The sequence below is a fragment of the Canis lupus genome, chromosome 4 (assembly GCF_048164855.1).
Source record: "Canis lupus baileyi chromosome 4, mCanLup2.hap1, whole genome shotgun sequence".
Lineage (NCBI taxonomy): Eukaryota > Metazoa > Chordata > Mammalia > Carnivora > Canidae > Canis > Canis lupus.
In genome coordinates this window covers 64232622-64252778 of record NC_132841.1, presented here as the reverse complement: position 1 = coordinate 64252778, position 20157 = coordinate 64232622, and the positions used below count along the sequence as shown (strand labels likewise).

The 20157-nt window shown below is 33.9% G+C and overlaps 1 long non-coding RNA gene across 2 annotated transcripts in view; it reads left to right on the top strand.

Annotated features, from left to right (window-relative positions):
• LOC140632538 (uncharacterized) overlaps positions 1 to 20157 on the top strand; it is a 65837-nt gene that overhangs the window by 33060 nt on the left and 12620 nt on the right. The window contains exons 4-5 of one of the 2 annotated variants that reach the window (XR_012030139.1): positions 10315 to 10356; positions 18328 to 18507. This is a non-coding gene — a long non-coding RNA (uncharacterized lncRNA). Of the gene's footprint in view, positions 1 to 10314; positions 10357 to 18327; positions 18508 to 20157 lie in introns of those variants that run through there. The other variant, XR_012030138.1, reaches the window with a different exon arrangement.

The following is a 20157-nucleotide window of genomic DNA, read 5'->3' as shown; positions in this document are numbered from 1 at the left end:
TGATATCTGAAAGAAAGGAAATGCACTTAAGACCTACTGTAATGGATTAATTGACTTGGTAACTGCTCGGATGGGAGGTTGTGCCTAGTATCTCAAGGAGGTGTTGGGAGTTAATAAATTAGGTTTTGATATTTAAGAAAGAAGTAATATAGGTACATAATAAGTCCTTGATGCATATTTGAGTTAATGAGGAATAAGTGAAGTCATTAAAATATGTAAAGGACCCTCAGGACTGGAGATAAAAATCTGAGAGTTATTTCTAGAAGTTGATAAGCAAAGCTATAGGAATAGGAAACTTCTGAGTAGGATGGAGTCATTTGCTTCAGATGAACAGTGCCATCAAGAACAAGTAGAAATACTGTGGACACCTGAGTGGCTCAGCGATTGAGCATCTGCCCTAGGCTCAGGATGTGATCCCGGGTCCAGGGATCGAGTCTGGTGGGCTCCCTGTGAGAAGCCTGCTTCTCCCTCTGTCTATGTCTCTGCCTCTCTCTGTGTGTCTCTCATGAATAAATACCTTAAATTTTCAAAAAAAAAAAAAAAAAAAGAACAACTAGAAATACTGGATACAATATAAAAATCATATATTTAAAGGTATAAGAGAACTGCTAAAGCAAAACAAGGGTTAGAGAGATAATATTCCAGTGAGAGGAGACATCAGACATGAGCTGACAATTTATAACTACCTCTCCTTGGAAGGGGGCCAGTGGGGGGAAGCTACTTGCTTCTCTGAAGCCTAGGCAAGAAAGTGAAAATTCAGGCTTTATTTAGACAAAAGAGATACTTTGAGGGACAAAGAAGCCTGTTGGAGAAAACAGATGTGCAGATGAAATAGCTTTTAAAAGAAGTGGGGGTATTTAAAAGGTCTTAAGTACCTGGCTGATTTCTTTTTCAAGAAGTTTGTTGAATTCTGAAACTCCACAGGGTAAGAGGCTTAATAAAAATAATCTTCAGATCTCTAAAAAACAGAGAAATTTTCATAGCCATTCAATGCTGAGAAGGCAAAAATTGGCACTCTGGCCCTACCAGGAATTGGGTCCTGGAAGGAATGCCAGGTCCAAGGAAAAATCAGATGTCAACTGAGCCTTGCAAAACTTGCAATCCAGCCTTCACTCAGGTTAGATCCTCGTTTGGATTAAAGATGGTTTCTTCTCTCCCCACCACAGGCCATACTCCTCCTCTGAAGTCTCTAAGGAAGAATAAACTCTTTGCTTTTTCTTAGCTTCTGGTGGCGATCAGCAAACCTTGCTGTTCCTTGGCTTGTTAGCTGTATCACTCTAACCTCTATCTCCATTGTCACTAGGCCTTCTTTCCTCTGCATATTTCTGCATCTTCAAACCTCTCTGTTTTTAGACACAAGTCATTGGAATTAGGTCATACTAATCCAGTATGATCTCCTTTTAACCTGATTTCATCTGCAAATATTTTATTTCCAAATAAAGTCAAGTTCACAGGTACTAGTGGTTAAGACTTGAACATATCTTTTGGGAGGGACATAATGTAATCCAAAATAGGGGGAAGGTAGAAAACCAGTGGGCAGGTGTTATATAAAAATGGATTAGTTATGACTCAGCTCCACAGATTGTTGCCAGCTGGGCTTGCTGGCCAGCAGTACCACATGTGAACTGTGGGCTGCCAGTATGCATATTTTGCTTTCAGGAAAGTATTTACCTTGAGGAGGGTAGTTTGTTACTGGGGATTAATAGAAGGGGTCAATTGTGAGCACAGAGCCTTTAGTTTTACATGGCTTTAGAAAATCGTAAATATGTCCTACTATGTAGTAGAAGAAATGTTCTGGAATGTCAAGACTAGCAGAAATAGTATAGTTGTAGAATGTCAGAGAGCCCTATCATAAACATTTGGCAATATCATTAAAAATTACATCTAAAAGATGTAGTGAGCATAGATAGACTTATGTATAATGTATAACATTATAATCAAGTTTTCTTAGAAAGTTTCCACTTACATGTACCTTAATCCATAGTTATTGGATTTACTCATTCCCCTTATGACACATTTATGAACTTGACAAGGTCACTTTAATGCAATCAATCTTGTTTTAACAACAATCTCCAAAGGCATGGGATGGGAATGCAGCCTGTTTAGACTTAGAATCACTAAGGTGGACTGCATTTTTGTAGTTCCCAATGTGGAAATTATCTATCCTGAGGAATACTTACTTACAACTCAAAAGAGATTGCTCAATATGAGAATATATTCTCCATTGGTAGGGAGAGATAGGATTTGAAATCTAGAGAGACTGCAAGTAAAATCACAGTTCGTGTCTGAGGCTCACGATGTCACAGGAATTAAATGAGTAGGATCCAACCCAACTATCTCTTCTAGGAGTCAATTATAAATAACTTCTTGTGTAGTGGGCATTTCTTAAGGTCTTATATTTCTATTGAGTTTTCCTCCTGCTGGAAATACCAGAATTGGGTAGAATATTTCTCCCATGCACACAGATAATTATACATTTAATCCTTTTTTGTTGTTGTTTATTTTACTTTTATTTATTTATTTTTGTCTTTTGTTTCTAGAAGCAGTAGGGCACTCAACCATGAACTTTGCTGATACAACAAAATTTAAATATGGCCTTTTTACTGGACTTTCATAGTCTCATTGCCTAACTAAGGTTACACCCTCTAACATCCACCATCCAGCTATGGCTGTTTTAATAGTTATACTGCAACACAAATTTTACACAAATGTAACACAAATTCACAGCTCCCACGTGGCTAATTCCAAACATGATTTTAGCAATGATCTTTACCATCACTTTTGCTCATTCTATTCCACTATTTCTGTATGGGTCTACCATTAGATTGTAAAGTCTGTTGAGGGAGACCTTTTCTTTCTCCCTTTATTAATGTGTTTTCATATACTAACCATTTAGCAAATATTATTATAATAGCTTCACAAAACTAGTTAACAAATTGAAATAATTCCATTTTTTCACTAAGAAATTATTAATGTAAAACAAGAACAAAACACAGTTTTAAGCTAGGACCACACAATATGGTCAAATCATTATTAACCACCAAGTAAACTCCAAAGTCAGGCAAGCGAATTATTTGTGCCTAGGGTAATTTTTATATCATGATTTCTCCACTATATCCCATGATGGAAAGACATTTAATTAATTAATTGACAACACTCCAGGTGACTTTATGAAGCACTAGATTGCACTTACTTTGAAATCGAGAAAGAATTTTTTCCTACACAAAGCAGTGAAATAAATTTGTTGTATTTATGTCATGGAAGGAAAAAAAAATGCAGTCTCTGAAAAGATTTAGCTCTTTGGGGATTGCAGTATTTCAATTAATGACATTTTCATATCTCTTAAATCCTGCCTTTTGCTCAAAATTCGATTGTCATAAATTTATTCTGTTGTGTTAGGACAAGTCTAAACTATCAAAGGGAAGAGGAAAATAGAGACAATTATTCAGATAATTGAGGCAATATACTTTTTTCTCATTTCGGTATATTTTCAGATAAAATCTTTTTAAAAGCCTGATTACATGGGCAGCCCAAGTGGCTCAGCGGTTTAGCGCCGCCTTCAGTCCAGGGTCTGATCCTGGAGACCAGGGATGGGGTCCCATGTCAGGCTCCCTGCATGGAGCCTGCTTCTCCCTCTGTCTGTGTCTCTGCCTCTCTCTCTCTCTCTCTCTTTCTGTGTGTGTGTCTTAAATAAATAAATAAATAAATAAATAAATCAAACCCTGATTACATGTGGAATTACCCTAGTCTCCTTTCTAATAATGCATAGAGTTAGATTATATTATTTAAAATATCTGATTCTTATGAACTTTGTGCCTTTGAGACTTGTTCTATCCACTAGTGGGGCTAAAATATGCTTGGGAATTGAGCTCAAAGTAAAATGTTAAGCTTCAGCTAATGAGTTTAAATATTAGAGAATTTATCCAAATAGATATATAAAAATCTCTTCTCTTGAGTCTGGATCCAAATAAGTAAATAAAATAAAGAATCAAAGTAATTATCTCAGTAAACAAAGTCCCAAATTCACCTCTTAAATGCAAAACATACGGATAGTAGATATTTTTTTAAAAAACAAAACTTTTGCTTGAATCATCCAAATTTGAACTTCACCTTACATTTTGTCATTTATGATTTTGTCATTTTTATAATTTAAAACTCATTTTTGTTTTTGAACTTGCTTTTGTCATTTCAAAATAAGATATAATGATATTATAAACTATATACTCCTCTTTGCTACAATTATCCTTTTATGTTAGTTTTCTTCTGGTTCCTAAATTATTCCATAATTGTCTATTTTTATATTTTAGGGGCCATTAAAATGTTTATTTGAAGCAGCAAATATAATGATTTGGAGATAGCTAGCTCATTGTACAGGAAAAATAAATTTGTTGAACATATAAAAAGGCATACTTAGGTAAATTAAAAACATAAATGTGAAAAGTAAAACGAGAATGAAATTAAAAATTTGTAATGAAGGATTCCTTAAATCAAAAGACATACTATAAAGCAAGAATGAAGGATTGAGCACATTAATTAAGGACTTTTATTAAAAAATGGTAAGCTTTGAGAACATGAGTAGAGGTTGATATTGATCTAAAATTGTACCAGGTATTATTCTGAAAATGACAAAGATTTAATATCTAAAATACAACTCATGCAAGTCGGTAAGAAAAGCAAACAAGAAACAGTATAAAAATTGACAAAGAAGAAGGAAGAAATTTAAATGACTCACAAATATGTTAAAAGATGATTAATCTCATAACTAATCCAATGAATGTAAATTAACACAACAATTAGGTATTTATTTATTTTTTTTTAAATTTTATTTTATTTATGATAGGCACACAGTGAGAGAGAGAGAGGCAGAGAGAGAAGCAGGCTCCATGCACCGGGAGCCCGACGTGGGATTCCATCCCGGGTCTCCAGGATCGCGCCCTGGGCCAAAGGCAGGTGCCAAACCACTGCGCCACCCAGGGATCCCAACAATTAGGTATTTATATGCCTCCAATTATTGAAATTTAGACAGTGCCTATATTGCCCAGAATGTAAGAAAAGACAATTCCTTAACCATTGCCTGTGACAATGTAAACTGGTATAATTCTTCATGAGATATATTTTGCCTGTTTTGATGAAATTAAATATACATATAATCTATTATCTAAAGATTCTCCTACTGAGTATTTACAGAGAAATTTTTGCATAGCCTATTGTTGCCTTTGTGTGTGTGTGGGGGGGGGGTGTGTGGTAGCAAGAACACAGAGAACCAAACTACGGTCTATCGCTATGGAAATGGATAAGCAAAAATAAGGTAGATAAAAACGATGTGGTATTATGATGGAGTTACAATCAATGAACTAGACATACAGTAAAATGAATAGATCCTCAAATATTGGGTGAAAAAGCATAAAAATAGAACATTTATAGCCTCACATCATATATGAAATTAAAATATATACATGTACAAAACTGCATTACATTATGTAATAATATATGCATTATTAAATACATATAGTAAATAAAAATAGAATGTGTATAGAATGGGAGTGAGTTTTGTTAATGAAGAAGAAAAAATAATAAAATAGAAGAATCTCAAGTAGACCAAAAATGATTGTGTTTCTGTTGAGCAAATAAAACAACATAAACAAGGCCTTCATATTTCATTCTTCATGAAATCGGAGACTCTTACCTTTTCCTCTGTGATACTCTAACTCTACCAATTCACATGATATTTACATTTCTCAGATCTGTGATTCCTTTGATTGACAGATCTGCCTTATCCACCTTATTTTTGTCTGTTTCTTGGTTATTCTCTGCCTCTTGTTGTTGTGTCTCTTGTTTTATTATACTACTCTGAAGTATACTTATTTTTTAGTTAGACAGTAAATTCTTGATATAATTAACTCATAATTTTGCAACTTTGAAATATTCACATAAGGATTCCTGGTTTTAAAAAATGTAAAAGATATTTAAATAATACACATTGACTAAACTATCATATATCAAATAAAATGATTCCTCTACTGGAATTGTTTCCCTATAGGGGAGGATATCAGAGGATTAAGGAAGACTCTGCCCTTCTAAATATTTTCTCCATATACTGGCAATTACCTAAAATTCCTTTACAAGCTATGTAGCTTTTCTATTCCACAATTAGTCATATAGTTCACATTTGTAAAGCTCTGTTAAGAGCAACAGACCTTAAAAGAATGAATGGGAGTGCCAGGGAATAAGCAACAGAGCAAAAGGTAAGAATTTTCAAGTGTTTGTTTGTTTGTTTTTGCTTACAATTGGCAGTTATCATCCAGAAATATGAAAAATTCTTTAGTTCAGGACTAGACTTTTCCCTTTCTTTACAAACAAACATGGTTTGTGGTATGAACAGAGACCACATAGGGTTTTCTAGACTTGGGTTTCCACCTTAAACTAAAGATAATGAGGAACCACACTCCTGCCTCACTGCTTGTGTTAGATGAGCCCTATTGGAGGTCTGAACTTTTACTACTCTTCAGAGGTTATGAGGTCATTCTTCCATGGTGTCAGTGGAGGCCACATGAGGAACCAGAATTCTTATACCTACCCAGTAACAATTAGCAGGCTCCCTCTCCTGCCAATGTGTCAATGGAGGCTGAGCAAGAGACCTGGACTTTTATACCCACTTAGTAATAACCTACTGGCATTCCCCACTTTCTCCACCAGAGTGTTGTCAGAGGATGCCTAAAAAAGAAAAAAAAATTGAATAATATTGAAATGTTCATAACATACCCCAAATGTCAGATTTTAACAACAACAACAAAAAATCACTCAAAAGAGAAAAAAGAAACAATTAATAGATCTCTATGCTGAGGTGAAACAAAAGTTAGAATTATCTGAAAAGGATTTAAAAGTAGCCATCATAAAAATGCTTCACTTAAACATTTAGGAGGGGCATCTGGGTGGCTCAGTTGGTGAAGTGTCTGCCTTCAGCTCAGGCCATGATCCCAGGATCCTGGGATTGAGCCCTGTGTGGGACTCTCTGCTAATTGGGGAGACTGCTTCTCCCTCTGCCCCTCCCTCTCATCATGCTCTCTCTCGAATAAATAAGTAAATAAGTAAATAAATAAATATAATCTTTTCTTAAAAATTAAGAATACGCTTGAAATGAATGAAATAAGAAATATAAAACAAAGAAATAAGAAATATAAAAAACTAAATGGAAAATTTAGAGCCAAGAAATACAGTCACTGAAGTAAAAAGCTCAATGTATGAACTAAATCACAGAATGCAAAGAGCAGAAGAAAGAGCAAATAAACTTGAAGCTAGAGCAATAGAAATTGTTCAATCTAATCAGAGAGAAAACATATTGGAAAAAAATAATAGAATCTTAGTGATCTATGGAACTATTGCTCACATCTAAGATTCTTGTCTTTACAGTCCTTTAGAAGAGAAGAATGGTGGCACTGAAAAGCTTGCAAATATGTTCTTGTAAAATGTTCTCAAATTTGTCAAAAGACAAAAATCCATAGATCCAAGAATCCAAGCAAACACCAAACAGGATAAAAAGTAATTCATGCCAAGATAGATTATAATTAAACTTCTGAAAACTAGTGCAATAGGAAATACCTTGAAAGTAGTGAGAAAAACACCTTACCTACAAGGGGAAAATAACTTGAATGACAGAAGATTCTCATCAGAAACCATTAGGCCTAAAGGAACTGGTACAATATTTTTGAAGCATTGAAAGAAAATAACTGTCAACCCAGACTTTATATACAAGGAAAATATCCTTTAAGAATTAAAGAAAATCGAATAATCTCAGATAAAATAAAACTAAAAGAATTTGTAGCCAGCAAATCAAATGTAGCCTAAAAGAATGAATAAAAGGAGGTTTACTAAGTAGAAAGGAAATGATCTAGGGATGAATTTGGAACATAAAGAAGAAGAGAAGATAAAGAATAAAGAGTTAAAATATGCATAAATACGATTGACTTTCCTTTTCTCCTTGAATTTTTGAAATTATATTGGAAAGTTGAAATAAAATTGTAACTCTGGCAGACATGGTTTTCAATATAGGCAGGGTATATACATACTGTGTATATGTGTCTCTCAGCCACTAAAAAAGCTATATAAAGACAAAAACATTATATATAAGTCAAAATAAAATTCTAATAGATTTTTCAGGGACACCTGAGTGGCTCAGTGGTTGAGCATCTGCGTTCAGCTCAAGACATGACCCCGGGATCTGGGATTGAATCCCACATCCGACTCCATGCAGGAAGCCTCTGCCTATATCTCTGCCTCTCTCTCTGTGTGTCCCTCATGAATAAATAAATCTTTAAAAAAAAAAGGGGGTTTTTTCAAGTATCCCATAGGAAGGCAGAAAAAAAAACCCCAGAAATTTTTAAAAGAGAGAAAAACAGAAAACAAAAAATAAAATGACAGGCTTACGCCCTAATATATTAATAATTTCATTCAGTGTAAATTAAAAGACAGGCTAAGAAAAGCTAAGAAAAACATCATCCGGCTCCATGTTATCTACAAGAGACTCACTTCGAGTATATTGGCATAGGTAGATTGAAAGTAAAAGCATGGAAAAAATAGAATACAATGTAAACACTAATCAAAGAAACCAGGACCAGCTATAGTAATATCAGGCAAAATGAGCTTCAAAGCAAAGAAAAATACCAGAGCCAGAGCCAAATATTACATAATGTTAAAGAGTAAATCGATCAAGAAAATACAGCCTTCCAAATGTGATGAACCAAGCAACAGAACTGCAAAATAAGAAGCAAAAACTGATGGAACTGAAAGAGGAAACTGACCAGTTCACAATCATGGTTAGAGACTTCAACATTCTTCTTTGAATAATTGATTGTACAACCAGAGAGAAAATTTGTGAAGTGTAGAACTCAGTCACATCATCAATTGGCAGAATCTAATCAACATTTACAGAACACTCCACCAAAAAAAGCAGAACAACTCTCTTTTAGGACCCATGGAACATATACCAACGTACACCATATGCTGATTCATAAAACAAAGCTCAACAAATTTAAAGATTAAAATTATACAATGTGTTCTCTAATCACAATGGAATAAAAATAAAAATTTAAAAAGAAACATAAAAAGAAAATCTCCAGATACTTGAAAAATAAATAATATGTTTCTAAATAATCTGTGGGTCAAAGAGGAAATAAAAAATTACAGTTAACTTAATGACAATGAAAATATAATATATATCAATTTTCTGGACATTATTAAAGCAGTTGTAAGAGAACTTTATAGCAGGAAATGCTTCAATTAGAAAAGAGAGAATTTATAAATCAATAATCTAAACTCCCACCTCAGGAAAGTAGAAAAATAAGGGCAAAATATGCCTAAAGCAAAAAAAAATAAAAAATAAAAAATAAAAATAAATAAATCAAATAGTAAAAATACAAGTATAAAGCAATGAAATTGAAAACAATAGAGAAAATCAAAGAAATGAAAAATCAAACTGATGCAACAAAATGGATTCTTTAAAAAGATCAATGAAACTGACAAACATTTAAGGAGACAGATAATTTTATAGGTCATCTTGGTTAAGCCCTAGTGCTTGTTTTCAGTAAAAAGCTACTCTAGATGTTGCTCTGAAGGCATTTTTCAGATATGATTAACATTTAAATCAGTAGACTTCAAATAAGGCAGTTATTCTCCACACTATGCATGAGCCTTGTTCAGTCAGTTGCAGGTCTTAAGAAAAAAGACTGAGATCCCCAAGAAAGAAGGAACTCTGCCACCAGACAGCCTTCAGACTCAAGACTCCAATGTCGACATTTGCCTCTAGCCTGTAGCCTTCCCTAGAGGTTTTGGTCTTGCCACCATCCACAATCGTGTGAGCCAGTTTCTTGAACAAAGAAACAAACAAACAAACCCCTTTCTATATTTACACATCCTGTTGGTTCTGTTTGTTTGGAGAGTTCTGACTAATATATCTAGCATTACTGATAAAGGAAAGAGAGGACTCCAATCACCAGTATTAGGAAACAAGAGTTATCACTACAGACTGTGTTGATATAAAAAGGATAATAAGAGGGTACTATGAATAACTACACACATAAATTTCACAGGTTACATGAAATGGGCCAATTCCTCAGAATACACAAACTATCACAATCGACACAATATGAATTAGATCATTCATATTTGAATGACCCTGTAACTATTAACATAATTAAACTCATCATTTAAGAACTCATGAAAAAGAAATCCCAGGCCTACATAGATAGTTTCACTGTAGAAATCTACCAAACATTTAAAGAAGAATTAACATCAATTCTACACATTTTTTTTTTCCAGAACATGAGAATGGAGAAAACACTTTCAAATTTGTTTTATGAAGTGAGTATTACCCTGGCTATGTGACTGTAAATGGGTCATCTTTACAGGTCAGGAACATCTTTACAGATGAGGGACATCTTCATGGTGATGACATGGTCCTATACCTTGATCATGGTGGTGGTTACAGGAATCTAGGCATGTATTGAAATGAATAGAGCCATAGATACTAAATGTTCCATTGTCAATTTCCTGGTTAGATATTGTACTTACTGTACTTAAATAAAATTAAAAGATACGTTAAATCAGGGAAACTGAATGATACACAGGATCTCTCTTGTACTATTTTTGCTACTCCCTGTGAATATATTATTTCAAAATTAAAAATTCAGAAAAATCTTAGGATTTCATGTGCTCTTTCAAATAAACTTTGGTGCATTGTAATATTGGGGAACTAAAATTTCCCAGGATTGGGGCATCTAAGTGGTTCAATGGTTGAGCATCTGCCTCTGACTCAGGTCATGATCCTGGGGATCCAGGATCGAATCCTGCATCGGACTCCCTGTGTGGAGCCTGCTTCTCTCTCTATGCTTCTGCCTCTCTCTCTCTGTGTGTCTCTAATGAATAAATAAATAAAATCTTTAAAAAAAATCTCCCAGGTTTGCATGCTTTTGGATACTGTGAAACATGAAAATTCTAGAAAGTAAGTTCTAAGTAATTCATGCCAAAACAATTGAACACAGTGCCTGATCTATGGTAGGCAAATACTAAGATACTAAGTAGTTTAATAGTTTAGAAGACAAAGGGATAAAAAAATGACTGCAAATTTGTAAAACCAAAATCAGTGGGCAAGTTTTCTCTGGAAACTGTGATGGATTTTGTTGTTGTTGTTGTTAATCTTTGGGATGACATTCTCTTATCGGAGTATTATCCAGTTGAATCGTCAATCTCTTTTGACTGCTGGATACTTCTCAATCTAATCTTCCCATTGCCAACACCTCAAAGTCATAAAAAATGTGACCATTTGTAGATATCATCTACCTTAATGTATATTATCTCATCTCATTTAAACTCAACTCTATAGATATAAAAACTATAACTGTACATATATAGGAATCTTTGATGAAGGAATGGAAGGAATTAATAAGCTTATATAGCTAATGAGTGACTTTTTACATGAAAAGTGCAATTTCATGTTAACAATCTAGAGAAAGAATAATAGTATGTGTAATGATCCTTAAACATGGATGATTGCTTGCTCTAAAGTTGGTTAATCCTCAGTATGTTTGGATGCATCTGTAAGTTCTTGGCAATAGAACACAAAAGTGTGCAGTCCTAGTTAGAGAAAAAAGTGACATTCGATTGCTATATCATAATAATGATATTACCACTTAATGTGTTTCTGACATAAAATATGATGTCAATAAGATTTTCATGCTCAGAAATAGTAAGAGTGGTATATACAATTTTGGTCTGAACATTTTAAACAGATGTTGGACTGAAAAAGAAGATCCATAAATGAAGATGCTAAAAGAAATGAATACAGTGTTCATAGAAAGTAAAAAAAAAAAAAGCAATGAGAGCTCTGTAGCTCATAGAGAGGAAAATAGAGGAAGTCCTCAGATTTATTACTCCAGATCAGTAACAGCAGCTTCTGCTGTGAGGCATGGGACATAGAGCCTGTAGATACAACTTTTCAAAGTGATACTTCTGGAGATGTGAGCAACTTAGAAGTTTGAATTTGGCCTTCCTTTAAGCCAAGCACTACCATCACATAATTTCTTGCATTTTCTTTCAGAATTATGACTTTTTTTTTAAATGGACTGAACTGAGGTTTCAGAATATGTGCACCATTACCTTAATTAAAATAGAAAACCCAAGTGTGTCCCTAGTGATTGCCATGTTTGACTTCATCTCTTTCATAATCTTAATTGTCTCTTTAATTAAGGAATTATCTTACTGATCAGTTTTAAGATAGTTGGAGCCATGGTATTCATCAGTGTACTTATTTTGAACTTGTAAGGAAAAGTCTGAGTCCAAGGTTAGGTAAGATGGTGTAGCACATTTTTCTTTAGGTTTCCAGACATAATTTTGTTCTCTCATCTTAACACTTAGTGTGTTAAGAATCATTCTTCCATCTCTTTCCAAAGCTTCTGATGGCTGTATAGTTGACCAGAAAGAAGTCCTAAACTAAAGACTATTCTACAAATGTGGTGAGGAAGATTTTTTACTCATTTGCTGAAGATTTGAGTTTATGTGGCATTTAGACCATTGGTTTCCTCAAGGTTTTAAGTGTTCTCTTACAACAAATATACCTTAGTGTGTAACACAGTTTTGTTGTTGCTGTTGTTAAAAGCAGGAGCAAGTGAAGTTTTACCAAAGAGATTTAAAACCAGCTTCTTGACAATCCTACTAATGTAAATAAAAACTATATAATGAGAAATAGTGCAAAGAATTATTTTATTCCAAAGAAGTTTGTCATTTTTCTAATGGGGTGTTCTAAATATCATTTAGGAAACAAAGTGATTGGTATTAAAATACATGCAGAAGGACTGTGGGATATTGTAAAGAGCACAGATTGAAAGTCAAGAAAACGAGAATCAAATCTCAGATCTGCTTGTATTAATGGACAAGTCATTTAATCTCTCTGTCTCATTTTTCCCATTTGTGGACTGGAAATAATATCCATTTAAGGATAAACTATATTGTTAACTGTGACTAAAGAAAGAATCTTGCTTTTATTGAGTAAGAGGGAGATTTTAAAGCTTATTTATACCATTTTTCTTCCTAAAAATGTGAATAATTTTCTTAAAACAGCAACAAGAGCAAAGTAGAAAGTCTTCATTAACATGGCATGAGGCATGATACATCCATATTGGTTACTGATAATATACCAGTTACTGAAAATTGTCTAAGTTTGAGATTTGCTCAATAGGTAAACTAAAACCTTCAAGCCTTCACATGGACCTGTATTTACACACAGATGCACCCTCCTCTCAAGGTTATTGTTTTCTAACAAAGTATTGTTTATATGTTTCATGCAAATTGGTTTGAAGTGTTGCTTCGACAATCTTATTATATTTAGGAATAAAAACTTCCATCAAGAAATTGTACAAAAGAAAATGGACACACCAGCTGGGTAAATCTATCATATGCGGGGAGTGGAGCGGGTGGGGGGGGGAGCACTTTTAATTAGCTGAGTGAATGCAGTTTGCTGAACACAGAAAGCACAGCCTCAGTCATATTAAAATGTGCCTAATTTTCTGTGAAAAAGTCCCATCTGAACAGGCCTGACCACAGTCAATCATACTAAAAGCCACTGGTGCTTAATTTGATTTACCAATATAAAATGCAAATTAGGTTATTAAGTGGAGTGGCAGACTGAGTAGGGCCCCTTTCAAACCATCAAGTTAAATGCAAGCAGACAGCAAACTGGCTGTGCAAAGAAAATTTTAGCATATTCGTTTGATTAGTGCTACAAAAATTTAATTAGGTTGGCTAATTACTTGACAAATTGCTCTACACGAGAGAAAAGGCAGAGGAGTTGTTTTTTTTTTTCCTTTTTCATTGCAAATATCCTGTGTGTATTTTAGCCCAAATGCTATCTGCCAATTTGCAAAAACATTATTAAATGAATGGAAGATGGTCCCCAACAATGGTAAATCGTATAATGCATATAATTAGACAAGACCCACACAACTGTACCCATATGTCCATACTCTCTCATGACTAAAAATATTTAACACAGTATTTTTACGTAACTACTGTCAAAACAGATTATTACAAAGCATTCAGTTGTTCTTAAGAAAGAAAATATTGTGCACGATATAGAAAAGAGACATTTGTGAAATTCCTCCCAGAGGAGTTTGTTTGTTAACTATTAAATGAAGTAATGGTGACATGCTGAGGTTTATCATCACAGAATGGACCTGTCAGCCAAAACATGTCTGATTGAGGCCAGGGTTACAATGGAGTAGAGAAAATTATCTCTTTGTGGTACGTTCAAAATGTAAAACTATTAAATAATTCTCAAAGTCGACTGACATCTTATAAGATGAATTTCCCTTTCTTGAATGTTGTTTGTTAGTCTTTGTTTCTTCCTGTCTTTTCCCAGTCACTATATGAGAAAGCAGACTTGAGATACTCATCTTGGGGGAAAGCTTGCAAGTTGTGTGACTACAGAATGAAAGAAAATTTTCAGCCCATGTCAGTATTTTATTGAGAGATTAAGAATAACCTTGAGGGGATCCCTGGGTGGTGCAGCGGTTTAGCGCCTGCCTTTGGCCCAGGGCGTGATCCTGGAGACCCGAGATCGAATCCCACATCGGGCTCCCGGTGCATGGAGCCTGCTTCTCCCTCTGGCTGTGTCTCTGCCTCTCTCTCTCTGTGTGACTATCATAAATAAATAAATAAAAATTAAAAAAAAAAAAAGAATAACCTTGAGTAATGGAAAGTTTCTTTCTCTGTTCAGAGGAAAACTTGATTTTTTCCTAGAGACAGCATATGTTTTTATCAGCACTCAAGAGAGCAAGAAAGGGAATTTCACATAATCATAGCATTCTTTGGAGGATTTTTTTCATATACTTTATTTGATTTTTGTTGATTTTCTACAGAACTAGTGAATCTGTTCTAACTCAAACACCATGATTTTACACATAGATGACCACTTTGCCTGTTCAAGTGGAAAAAATAAGTATCATGTTTTATAAACATAAAGCTTAGCAGTTAGTAATTAGATACTGTATTTAACCTGTTCTAAAGTGACATTCTAGGAAACTACAAACTATAAGAAATATTCCGTGAACATTTATGCAAGATGTGCCTTATTTTTTTAATTAGCATTTTCTAACTTAAATTCAGAACACAAATATAATGACACTGCACAATGCAAATGTGGTAAAATTATTTTCTGTAACACCCCCACGGTTGCTGCCATTTTATCCTAACTTACCATTTTCAGTCTTTTTAGATTTACAACCATCACCAAAGGAAGTAGAGCATAGGTTATGTGTAGCATATGGGTTATGCAGAAAACTTTACTACTGTGGAATAAAGTTCTGGGAAAAAGTGGTGGTCTCCTAAGCATACTTTTGGCCATGAATTGCTGGCTTTACATATATTGGCCTCAGGGACTCCATCTTTTTACGTAAAGGTAGACTCTACAAAACACTGGGTCAGAAAACATAAAATTCAGTTCTGAAGTAAAAGTATTTTTTTAATATAACACAACTGTACCAACTCTTGAGGTTTTTCCCTTCAAGGTATTGACTGATTTTCTTTACTCTCTCTTTTTTGATTCTTTGTTTTCAATTTGATAAACTGATTTTTTAAAAATCTGGTAGATACAGTCTAATAAAAATATTGAAGTCTGAGACATTTTATTAAGGGCATGAGTATAAAATAGTAAAAATTACTAACTTGCAAACATGTTTTTTGTGTTAATATAAAATGTATTTGTCCAATGAATGCTGGCATGTTAATTTCTGAAGATGTGATAATATTTGATTATAATTTCTTTGTGCTGCTTGGCACCAATTACATGCATGTAAAATAATAGTAGTTATCTTTTATCGAGCCCCTACTATGTGAAGGCACAAAGTTTAATGCTTACATTTATTTTATTGTTTAATTCTTTTTGTAAACTAAAGATATAAGTACTATCATCCCTGTTTTAGAGAGGGTGAGATTGAGACCAGAACAGTTTAAGGAAAATTCAAAATGGAAGACCTAGCAACTGACAAATCTGAGATTTGAACTGAATTCTGTCTAAATTCCAACATCATGTTCTTTCCCTATGCCCTGAGTAGTTTTTGAACATATATTTTTGATGCGATTTTATACATGTATGTGTTTGTGATATAAAACCGGTGTATAGAATTTGTATATTATTTGAGATATTGTGAAACCATTGTGATTTGTATACAGAAAGCCTATCGGTTTTAGGGAGTCTATATCAACTATGGTGATTCAGTCTGACAAGAACCTTTGGGAACATCGTATCTTCTAAAGTTGCATAGACAGAGTCAGATTATTTGCTATATTGGAGACATCAAAAGAAACACACACACACACACACACACACACACACACAGGAAAGACAGGTATGGGATTGGATTAGGAAAACTGAAGTTTCCATCTCCATGACAACAAATGCATTGGGGAAGAATACACCAGTGTATGAAGACATGAATTAAAAAGCAGTGTTAGCCTATTATAGGGTTTTATTTTCTTTCAGTATAGCTATGTTGTGAATTTTTTAAAATTTTGGTTTCCAGATGGGATAAAACTCTTTCTTCTTAACATCTTAGAAGCTTATTTAAGATACATACATATCTATGAGTAGTAAACAGTTATTAGTCATCTGAATGCCTTTCTACATGTTACTGATAGTCCTGAACATTTTGTTTCAAGTATTTGATAGACAATAAATAACTTTTCATGTATAGAAATGTCCATCCTCTCGAAGTAGATTTGAATTAATGGCAAAAATTTCCCCAATATTTCAATTTGAAAAGCATTCTTCAGATCTTGAACTGAGTAATAAAATAGATGACTCTGGGAGACACAAGATTACAACCCATTAATTCACTATATTTTAAAGTTCAATATACCGTGAATTGCATGGTATTAATCATTAATATATATCATAATTCCTTCAATACTTTCATATCTAGAAAAAAATCTTTTCATTTAAGTTGAAATTTAGAGGAGAATTATGTGGAATTTCAGCTTTAAAAAATGATTTGATATTTCGATCAGTGTCTGATCGTATTCCTCGAGTACCTCGACTTTGTCAAGGAAAACAAACATCCTGTTATATGTAGGTCCCATATTATAATAAGAGAGCCATACCAAGTGTTAACTCCACCATCTGCAGCGTCCAGGGAACACTTCTTTTCCCACTGTGGGAATTCTCTTCATGCAAAGTGACCAGTAGTGGATCAGTTCTATTCTGTGTTCACAAAGGAAAAGTTTAGCTTTCTGATCTGTAGTTTCACTATACCGTGTGTTATGCATGTCATCTGTGATGCAAAATATAAACACAAAAGCTGCTATGCAGTTAGAATAATAGGTGCGTATGCTTACTGAGTTGAGAAACATCAAGAAAAAATGCATGATCTAGCCCAGTTATTCGTAGTCAGAAAAATTTACCCTGATATTTAAATGTATGAACAAAAAGAAAAATAATTTTGCCGGTGAGACCAAAATTTAAACTACAAGAAGGCAATAACTTAGAATTAGTTTATCTGGATTTAATGAACCTAAAGAAGGTAATCTGATGAAGAGGAAATTGCTTATAAAGAATTGTTGCAGTTCAATTTCAAAACCTCAAATATTTGAGGCATTAAGTCTAAAATCTTCGCCTCTTGTCATAAATACATTAGCAATATTATCATTTATTATTTATTTGCAGAATAATTTATAGTTAATTGTGTGAAAAGGGGACATCTTTACCTTAACATTTTGGGCAAAATTGTCTATTTAATTTGTAGGCAGTTGAGTAGGATGGACAGTATGCAGATGAGTGCTAGAGAGAGCATTGACACAAGGCCAGCTAGTTCTCAGGTCCTTTAACTATGGGGCTTAAGAAAGAGTTTCTGGTATCAAGGAACTTCATTTTAATCCTTTGACTTAAGAGCTTAAAAAAAGCCCCTGAACTTTGTACGATAAAAGCCATATGATTACCAGGAGCTCTTCATTAGGCAACAGCTGTCTGTGTCTAGCATGTGAACTTCTGTGGGGGCTTTTCCATTCAGCATTTCTAGGCAGGTCTAGAACAGTAGAGGTAATAATAAAATGAAAATAATTGCTGAACTATAAAAAAATGAACTCGAATAAGTTGTAATTTTAGAATAAAATCATAGGTTAGCTCACTTGTTAACCGAATGGCCTACACATCCATATTCTTATATTTAAAAAATCCAGATAAATTTTTATCTTTCACATATTAAGTCACTTTCTGAAAATGTCTTGAAACTGCTGTGTAAAACAGTATGACCAGGTATTCAGTAATAGTTACTTGTCTTGCCTTAGCTAACAGCCTCATTTATGGATTGAGAGTGATTTTGAAGAACAGAAGACATTAAATTGGATTGTCTATGTTCAACTCTAAGAGTAACAATCAGTCTTTGTTTCACGGATTTTCATCTTGGTGCCTATAACCATGTCTTCTGCTTGTGCTAGTACTGGGCACAACACCCTGAGGAGCTGAGGCACTAGGTATGATTGAATCAGCTTAACATTATGTACAGTATTGAACCAACATAATTATTACCAAATATTAATTCATGGTATTATCAAACTGATAAAAATTGTGGGTTTTTTGAGGAACACAAACACTAATTTACAGTTTTCTATTAAAACTATAAATACAAAAAAAAAAACTATAAATACAGGGTGGCTGTATTTATAAATAAATACAAACCTGTATTATAAACCTGGGTTGCTCAGCTAGTTAAGCATCTGCCTTTGCCTCAGGTCATGATCCCAGGGTCCTGGGATTGAGTCCTGCATTGGGGGTCCCTGCTCAATGGTGAGTCTGCTTCTCCTACTTCTGCTCCCCCCACCCCCCGACACCCCTGTTTGTGCTCTCTCGTGCTCTCTCTCTGTAAAATAACTAAATAACATCTTTTTAAAAAGAACTGTAAATGTAGTAAAATCTTTGTTGCAAAAGAAACACTTTCCTGCTTTTTCCCCTCCTTTCCCATTATTAAATGATCATTTTTAATAGCAGTTGTTTTCTTTTTTTCTTGATGATAGAAAATGATTGTTTCAGCTTAAACAACATAGTCTGTTCATCTGAGAGTATATTTTTCCTTCTACAGAGCTGAGTACCTTTGTATTTTAGCAGGACTTACAGATTTCCAGGATGTTTTTGCTGCTTTAGGACTAATTTTTGTCTTTGTTTCTCCCAAAGTTAAAAACAGTTAGTGCAAGTCACATTAACAAAGACTTACCTGTACTGAGATTCTAAGTTGAAATCCAGCTGCTTTACTATTATCATATAAGGCACAATTAATCAGCACAATCTTTCACTCACCTGAGAAAACGGCTTCTTTCTCAAAGGTGTAGGTAAGGGACAGAATCACCTTAATAAGATTCTATAGGCAGGGCCTCCTATAAAGCCAAAATTTGCAGTGAGACTACAAATTGTCCGTTTTTCCCTTAAAAGTAAACCACTGATAAGGATATATGAGAATAATATTTTATACACAATGAGCCTTCTATAACTTGGTCATTGTTCACTTCTAAGAGTGTTGAATTGTTTCCCTGCCTGATAAGGTACTGGTTTCTTTTATTTCCCAATATTCTCTAAAGTATTAGTTACACATATGTGAAACATTCTTAGTTTATCATGATCCTGGAAGTTTAGCATTACAAGCTGTGAATATGTTTTAGATACCTGAGAAAATAGGTACAATGTGCAAAAGGACTATTCGACTGTCTTGGTCTTGCTATGGTTTCTTTGCAAAGACATAAAGACACCAGATCTTGCAGCAGGACACTATCGACTTTCTTTACTTTTCTTTAAATGGGAAAATTGTATGGAGTGGCAAAAAGAAAAATAGTTAACAAATAAAACAATATAAAAAAGCCACCTCCCCACACTTGTGAAATTTAAAATTATTTGATTAAGAAATTCTTTTCAAAAATAGTTATTAAGCTGCTCTGGCATCAATTTAACATTATAAACTTAACTTTTCTTTTTTCCCTGAGTTGACTAAAACAACTGTAAATACTAATGTTTTTAAATTATAAGACAGAATCCAAAACTTTGAGGTTAACTGCATTTGCTTTCTAGGGAAAAGTAAGAAGACCTTTAAAAATTAAAAAATTATAATTATAGATAATTTTTCTTTCTAA